This window comes from Psammomys obesus, unplaced genomic scaffold (genome assembly GCF_907164565.1).
Source record: "Psammomys obesus unplaced genomic scaffold, mPsaObe1.curated_primary_1811, whole genome shotgun sequence".
NCBI classification, from domain to species: Eukaryota; Metazoa; Chordata; class Mammalia; order Rodentia; family Muridae; genus Psammomys; species Psammomys obesus.
In genome coordinates, this window is record NW_026596463.1 from 2,208,126 (window position 1) to 2,216,783 (window position 8,658).

Here is an 8,658-nt window from a genome sequence, read left to right on the forward strand (position 1 = left end):
TGTGTGTGTGTGTGTGTGTGTGTGTGTGTGTGTGTGTGTGTGTGTGTGTAGAGATGGCTCAGCAGTTAAGAGCACTGGCTGCTCTTCCTGAGGACCCAGGTTCAATTCCCAGGACCCACATGGCAGCTCACTACTGAATACTAATGGACATGAACTAAAAATTATAAAGAAGAAAGAAAGACAACGACGCCCAGGAGTCCAGCTTCAGACCCACACGTCCCTTGCGGATATTTTCAATGGTCTTTAGTGTGCTGGGTGTCAGTGGAGAAGATAATTACATTCTTGTTAGCAAAGGTGGAGGCAGAGAAGCCAGCTTTCTGCGCTGTGGCCAGCCTCCTGATGACTCACTTACCACTCTAGTAACTCTTATTTTGCTACAGAAGAAAACAGCTCTCTCTTCGTCCAATGGGTGTTGGAAGGTTCTACTAAGTAAAAGTGAATTTCACTCAATGTAAATCTTCTCAAGATAAAAACAGGCAAGAAGCCTCTTCCCTTAGGAGTCAGCTCACCTCTGCCCACCTTGGAAGAAGCTGGACCACTTCCTATGTCCCTGGCAAAAGCCCCAGAGAGTGGGACCGGGTGACCTAACAGGCTCTCTCCTCATTACAAAAATGACTTGTCATTTCGTTTTATAAGTGTCCATAATTTCACTGATACTAGTGTATAAAAGGAGCTTCAAATTTCGTTCTAGCATGAACTACAGTTGTAAGCCAGGCACTCCAGCAGTCTGCCTTAGCATGAGCTCACATCATCACACCGTACCTGCTGCCACCAGGAGCGGCACATTTCCGCTGTTTCTCTAAGTCCCTAACTACGTAAGCACCCTTAACAGGTCCCTGTGGACATCACGGTGAATGCTCTCCCTCCCTCTCTCTCCCCCTCCCTTCCTCCCTTCTTCTCTCTCTCATTCTCTGCCTCCCAGTCTGTCTGGTGTCCTCACTCTGAGACCATCTTTTGCTACCCCTTGCCGCCCAATAAGCCTCGTGCATTAGGTCTGTGGCATGATGTGGCCTCTTAGTGGCACACCTGAACTGCAAGGTCCCTTTGCCACTTTGTCCCAACAACAATGATATGGTAATGGATTTCTTTAGGCTTATTTTTAATTTCCTCTTATTAGTTATCAAAATGATTATTCTCAATTTTAATTTTTATATTCATTTATTTTTCATTTATTCATCTAGTGTGTATGTTTGTGTGTGTTAAGATGGGCAGGCTTACCATGAAATAGATGTGAAGATCAGAGACCTAATTAGCATCAAACATATAATCCCCCTGCCTCAGCACCTTGAGAACTATGATTATAGGTGTTTGCTGCCAGGTTAGTATAACCCGCTAGATTTTTATCTATCTATCTATCTATCTATCTATCTATCTATCTATCTATCTATCTATCTATTGAGACAGGGTTTCTCTGTATACCTTGGCTGTCCTGGACTCCCTTTGTAGACCAGGCTGGCCTCCAACTCACAGAGATCTGCCTTCCTCTGCCTCCTGAGTGCTGAGATTAAAGGTGTGCACTACTGTGCCCAGCTCACTAGATTTTTAAATAATTAAAGTCAATTGAATTTTCAAGAGGTGCGTCCTCCTCTTTTAGGTACCAAGAAGATGAACTACCAGACTTTCATCCCTAATGTTCATGCTCACAGCTAGAAAACAAACACAGCCTGATCATGCCTGGTCTGCAATGTGTGGGGCCGGAACCATTTGGAATATGTGCATAGACATTCCTAGCTGAACATGAGTCATCCGGAAACTTGAAGTCCAAAGTGCTTTACAGTCTGAAATCCACAAGCACTTTCAGGTTAGTAGTGTTCAGCATTATCATGTGACAAAAGCCTGGCTTTGCATGCCTGTAACGCCACTGTTGTGGGCAGGGGGCAGGGGAGGAGAAAAGAAGGTGGATACCGGGACCCAGCTAGAGAGAGAGAGAGAGAAAGAAAGAAAGACAAGAGCAACTGGGGAGTAATGACAGAAGATGACCCCCAGTGCACTCCTCTGCCTACATTCATATGTGCATTTGAGCACAACACATGCACACACACACACACACACACACACACACACACACAAACACACACACACACTTCCTCATCAGAATTTTCTGTGGGAGACAGATCTTAAGTTCCAGAGAATCAGACTGTGGGCTGAAGCTCTTGGTTGAAGATCTGTTGTCTGCTGGCATCTAAGATATGTGGGCATGTGAGGTCCTTCCTCTTCCTCTTTCTTCTCATCCTGCTCCTTCCCTCTCCAACCTCTTCTCACTTCTTTCCTGTGTTTTTTTTCTCTGCGGGAATTGAACTCGGGGCCTCAGACACACTAAGCTTGGTACTATCACTGGGCCTCACCCTTACAGCTCAGGCAGCAAATTTAAATTCTGTGGAAAACAAAAATCTCCGTCTGTTTAGTATTCACATGATGGGTGGCTTTCTGTGTCCTTCTGGGCAGAAAAGTTCAGTTTTGCTCATGATTTTACATCTGCCACTGACATCATGAGAGTTTCTTAAGCTTTCTTCTGACATCCCATCAGTTCGCTGTGTTTTGGCCACTCCGAGAGTGTCAGTTAAAAGCAGAGGGAACTTTTTTTTTTTTAACCCCCAGGGAAGCTGACCCTTCTGTGCTGCGGAAGGAAGCAGCTGGTACGCACCTTTGTGTGACTGACCCGCCAGTCTGGAAGTGTGGGGCGCTTTTGACTAGTGTTCCTCATAGCTCATACACGATATTTCCTGCACTGTGTGCGTTCAGAATCTGAGACATGCACTGTGGTTCCTGTGCAGCCAGCCTCTTGCTACTCCACTGATGGGGATCAACATCTCCAACCTTGCCTCACCCCTGAGCTCGGGAGCCCAGACCTGTCATACCAAAGATCTTATTGGCTCATGGACATCTAAGAAGGAGCAGCAAGCCATGACAGCAACAAACCCCAAAGCAAGTAGAAAGAAGTCCTCCACACCCAGTTTGCCCACTGCCAAAAAGCCCTGGTGGGGTGGGGAGAGCAATGCTTTCCCGCCTTCTTTCCAGCAATCGCCAAACAGGAGGAGCCAGAAGCGTAGCTACCTCGTTGCTAACTCCACCCTCTGCACGGCTCTCTAGCCAGACCTCGTTTTCAACGATTGCTTAGCGAGTCTTTAACACGTAACTCCTTACCCTAGATAAACCCTGTCCCTTCAGAAGCCCTTGTCCCATTCAGTCTAGCTCCTTTGATGGGCTAGCATTAACTGACATCATCATTAGTGGACAATCACCATCAACACTGGAACGCACTCGGACCATTGTGCATCCTATAGGGTTTGACAAACAGATAATGACAAATGTGCCCCACAATATGGCCGCAGTCAGAATAACAGCTTCATTGTCCTAAAAAAATCTGCTGAGTATCACTTGTTCAAACCATGCCTCCTTCCAAGCCCTGGCTTCTCTTGGTCCTCTGCCTGACAAACTGTCATGAGCTACCACCTTCATCTTCTGGTGTTAAGATAAAGCACTTCCTGCTGGGGAAAACAGCTAGAGTGTGTGTGTCACTGATAAGAAAAAGGAAAACAGTCCCCTGCCATGATGGCAGAATGACCATATAGGATTTACATCTAAGCTAGACTAACCATATGTCACCAAGCCACGACCCTCTGCTGTGACCCTGAACAGGGTATAAAATGTGGAGGGCTACCTCCTCACATCACTGGAACTGGAGCTGGGGACAGGACAACTTCTGGAGACATCTGGGTGGCATGGATGGCTTTGGGAGCATCTGGCACCTGAGGATTCTAAAGGAGAAGATCAAATCCTTATTTCCTGGCAATCTCTGTCTTCATTTCCCAAGCTGACGCAGTACTCCAGGTGAAATCTAGTGTGAGCAGGTTGTGCCTGCCCTTCTCTGGGTGTATGAATTATTCCATCAAATATCTGCATCTGGGGAGAGTGATGCTCAGTGCATCTGAGGCCCAGCTCTGTTAGAAAAGCCATTCCCAAAGCAAGTCTCCCTGGGGACTATCTGCTTTCTCTATACTGATGGGCTCATTCACTCCATCTTTGCTTTTCCTTAAAGCAAGGGTGCTGCGCAGGTCATGCCATACTTATAAAGCCCCTAGAGGGCAGGGACACGGAGATCAAGGAGTCTCCACTGGATTTCTCAGCAGTAGGCTGGGCTCTGTATTATTTTTTTCTACTTCCTCTTACCCAGGATTCATCCAAAGGGGAGAGTGAAATGATGTTCTCTCTCTATGAGCCCTGCCCTTTGCACTTCTTTCCAACAAGACTTTGTCCTCTATTATTGTATACACACATCTTTAACATGTAAATCACTTCTTTACACTAACCCCAGGTGCCTCCTGTCCTTGCCCCACAAATTCTGCTGTGTCCTGTCCCCGCGGCTGAAGCGTGGCTGGTTCTTTGGAGGGTTTCACAATTTAGTGGCTTCTAGTTTACTTACACCGTTTTATGATTCATTTAACTAAATTAAATTTTATTTTATTATTTTATATGTATGGGCATTTTACCTGCATGTGTATCTGTGAATCACTGTATGCAGCGCCCAAGGAAGTCAGGAGAGGGGGCTAATCTCTTAGAACTAGACTTACAGACTTTTGTGAGCCAACAGTTGGGCACTGGGATTGGAACCTGGTCCTCTGAAGGAGCAGTCGGTGCTCTTAAGTGCCGAGCCACCTCTCCAGGCCCATTCTGTGTTTTAATGGAGACTGGGAAAAGACAACTGCCAGCCCCATGTGGACGGAGGGAAACTGGCATTGTCCTAACAGTTAGCTTCTTCGTGTCTTAGTGCAGAGGGTTGCTTGTATGAAGAGGAGAGAGCGAAGAGTGGCAGGACTTAGCGCCATGCCTGGCACCTGTCAGCGCCATAATGAGCCTTTGCTTTAACATGCTAAATACCTACCCCAACTACAGATGAACTTATTAGGGAAAAAGTAATCGACGGGCTTTGCCAAGGTCTGGAATAGTGGAGTTCAGCTCCCTCCACAGATGCTGTCTGCTAAAAGGGACAAGGGTACCCTCCCTTCTAGGCAGAGCTTCTGGAAGGAGCTTTTCCCAGTCAGCATAGTCAACTGATCCACAGAAGTTATAAAAACATATTCAAGCCTCAGAATGGGGGGTTTGCAAAAGTGCAGGCTGTGCTTAAATCAAGTCTACACCACTTCATCTGGAAATGGGTTCTTTGAAATGCACATAGATTTCATTTGTCTGTGAACAGGCTGGTTTCCCAGGTCAATTCAGTGTAGCACTGAACCTGTTTGATTTCACAAACTATAATGTTAACTTGCCTAGACATCCTTTGTTAAGCAAATTTATCTTAAGTATGTTCCTGTGAACACATTCTCCTATGTGCTTATTTATATTCATTTCACACCCACTCATTAAGTGCTTTTTAAAAATTTTGTTTGTTTTGGTGCTAGGGTGGCCTTGAACTCCCCATCTTACTGCTACCACCTTCCTAGGGCTGAGATTAGAGGTGTGAACTATCCCACCAGGCATCAAGCAGTAGAGCATCTCTTGCACTCCGAGTACTGCTCTTTTCTGCACTGACTACAGAACGCCAGGCCCTTTCACACAGGCGAGGACAGATGGTGGCAAAACACACACTAGGGGCAAAGGATGAAGAATTCTATAACACGAGAGTCTGGACAGGCGTGGGATGGATGCAGAGGGGAAAGATGTCTCAGGATGTATGAGAACAGGACCAGCCATGCTGGGACGGTTAGTGGACAGGGTACCCTGCCTCTCACAGTACCCGCTTGTCTCACGGTACCCACTAAGTCCACCTTCCCACACCCCAAAGTCTTCTTTAATGCCAAATAGGCTCTCTCTCCAGCCCTAACACAGCTGTTGTCGGCCTAGGGTTAGGATGGCAGGCTGACTGATCTAAGGTTTGTGAACAGCAACCTTGCACTTGGGAGCTTTTCAAAGAGCAATGCCATCTTTTCAAAGAGCAATGCATGTGCCTATAACCCAGCACATGGGAAACAGTGGCAGGAGGACGGCAAGATTAGGGTAGCCTGGGATACAAAACAAATATAGGACCAGCCTGAGCTACATAAGAGATAGCCTGTTTCAAAGCAAAAACATAAAACAAAATACAAACACGAATGCTCCGTAGCAATGGCAAGGCCATACCCACAGAGGTTCTGATTTTATTGCTCTCTAGCGGTCTAGGAATTGGTCTTTTCAGAAGTTCTAAAGGACCACAGGTATGTCCAGGACTGAGAACACTGTTACCCTCCCAGGGATGTTTCCGTTTTAAAACTGACTTGGGTGTACTGTTAAACACTAAAGGAAAGGAAAACATCCATTTCCCTTCCACCAACAGATCATTTTTCTCTCCGGATCCCTTTCAGCCTGTTTCTAGTCATGCAAAACACAAGCAGAGATTTTTATACAATTGCTTTCTTTTTAAAAGATCAGTCACATGAGGTTCTGTCTCATGCTGTTTGTGTTTGAATGTTTTGTGTAGCATGTAACCATCGATACTCTCACTGCACCCTTGGCTAGTGAGGCTTTCAAGTGTGGGGTAACACCAATGATACGACAATTAACACTCTCAAACACTCAACCGACTTTGTGTTCATTAGGGAATGTCAAGCAGTGCAGAGCAGCCAGGAGAAATGCTGAGGGTGCTGCTCCATGGAGACCAGGAGCTGTGAGATCTGCTGTGTCTGAGCCGGGAGGGAGGTAAGAGGGGAGAGAGCAAAGAGGAAAAGCCTGCTCCTCTGAGTGTGCTCCTCTTTTGCTTGTTTGTTTGTTTTTAGACAGGGCTTCTCTGTGTAGCCTTAGCTGTCCTGGAACTCACTCTGTAGACCAGGCTGGCCTCGAACTCAGAGAACTGCCTGCCTCTGCCTCCTGAGCTCTAGGATCAGGGCACCTGCCACCACACCCAGCTGTGCCCGTTTTTGTTTGTTCTGTTGTTGCTTTTATCACTTTGTATTAAAAATTTCCATATACTATATTCTAACCTGCCCTCCCCCCTCCTTCCTATCTCTTCGTTCTGGTTTTGTTGTTGCTGCTGGGGTTTTTGTTGGTTTGTTTTGTTTTTTTTAGATACAGTCTCTGTGTAGCCCAGGCTATCCTGAAGCAATCCTGCCACTGCCTCAGAACATGAGGCCTCCGAGCCACGAACCACCACTCTGGCTCCTGTCCCTGTTCGGTCTGCTTTGCGCACATCCTACCTATTTTACCAGGTACCATGGGCTTCTCACCTAACTCAGTGTCTCCTCTCATTGAGGCTTCTGCCCACTCCACTGCTCCCACACACTTGCCTGCTGCAATGCTGGGCATCTCCCGACCTACAGTCAGCCTCCAGTCGGCTGGCTACATCTGAAGGGGGCTGCATGGCTCTCGAAGCTGCTCACTGTGAGCCCTTCTCTGAGGCACAAGGATGCCTGTGACAGTAAGTGAGCAATTTCCTGAATGCTCCTGAGTATGTTAGAAGTAGATTTTTGAAGCATTACTGTTTATTTGGACATCGTTGGATGACGATTGTTTACTGGTGCTAAAATACCATCTTGCTTTTTTTTTCTTTCAGAGAAAAATGGCCAGTCTGAACTCTCGAGTCAGAAGACTGAGTTCAGTTCCTTATTCTTTGTTCCTGCATGAGTGATCACTGGAGACTGAGCCCGGACCCTCGCACACGTGAGTGAAGGGTTCCACTGATGAGCACACGCCACTCCCTCCACCGCTTTCTGATTCTTAATGGCAAATATCTGTCTCACTGAAGAGGGTGGCACCTTTCTCAGTGAGGCTAGATGCCAGCCTGAACCCCCACCAGCCCACTTTCCTCACTCCTTCAGATGGAAAAAGAGTTCCCTACAAGGTGTGGGCTGAGCTAACTTGCTAGGCTCAAAGTGGCTTCTCAGAAGTCCCTCTAAAGTCAAGGGGCTTCCTGTTGCTTGCTGCTGCCGAAATAAAACATTCCCATGAAACCTGGGTAATAATGAGAGCCTTTGTGTCTTATCTCTGTATCTGATAAACCTAGCTAGAAAGAGTGGACCTGGGCCAGGGTGAGGAAGAATAGAATGACCAAGAATGCTAGGCGCAAGTGGGAGTTCATCTGAGGTCAAGGACCATTCATGCTGCTGCGCAGTCTGATAACCTGTGAGCCTCTGGTTTTTTGTGGGCTTTTGCTGTTGTTGTTTTGTTTTTTGTCACTGTTGTTTTGATCACTAAATCATCCAGACTGACCTTGAATTTACTCTGTAGTCAGGCAGTTCTCCAACTTGCGATCCTTGGATCTTAGCCTTCCAAATGCTGAGATTACAGGCCTGTGCTGCCATCCCTGGCTGGTTCCAGAAAAGCTTCCTGAACACAGACTCCAGACCTCAGGCCTGGTCGGAAGCAGAGAGGGACAGCTGTCACCTGTCCTGAAAATGGCACTCCTGAATACAACATCTGGGCCTGAGACTAGGTGACCCTGGACACCTTCATTTCCAGGCCTCATGCCTTCTTCTGTGAATGAGGTAGGAATGACTGCTCCTCCAGGGTGTCAGCACCGGGTAGAGTTAACATCTGAAACACCCCACACAGCACCTCATTCACCCTTTAATTCACAGATGAGAAAAACAAGGCCCAGGAAGGTGAGGGGACTTCTCACAGCTGTCCCGCTAATTAATTTCTTTCTCTTTCTTTCTTTCTTTCTTTCTTTCTTTCTTTCTTTCTTTCTTT

At 46.8% G+C, this 8,658-nt stretch overlaps 1 protein-coding gene across 1 annotated transcript in view; it reads right to left on the minus strand.

Annotated features, from left to right (window-relative positions):
* The window catches only part of Sv2c (synaptic vesicle glycoprotein 2C), a 194,868-nt gene that overhangs the window by 7,325 nt on the left and 178,885 nt on the right, over window positions 1–8,658 (minus strand). The gene's annotated exons all lie outside the window — the stretch shown is intronic.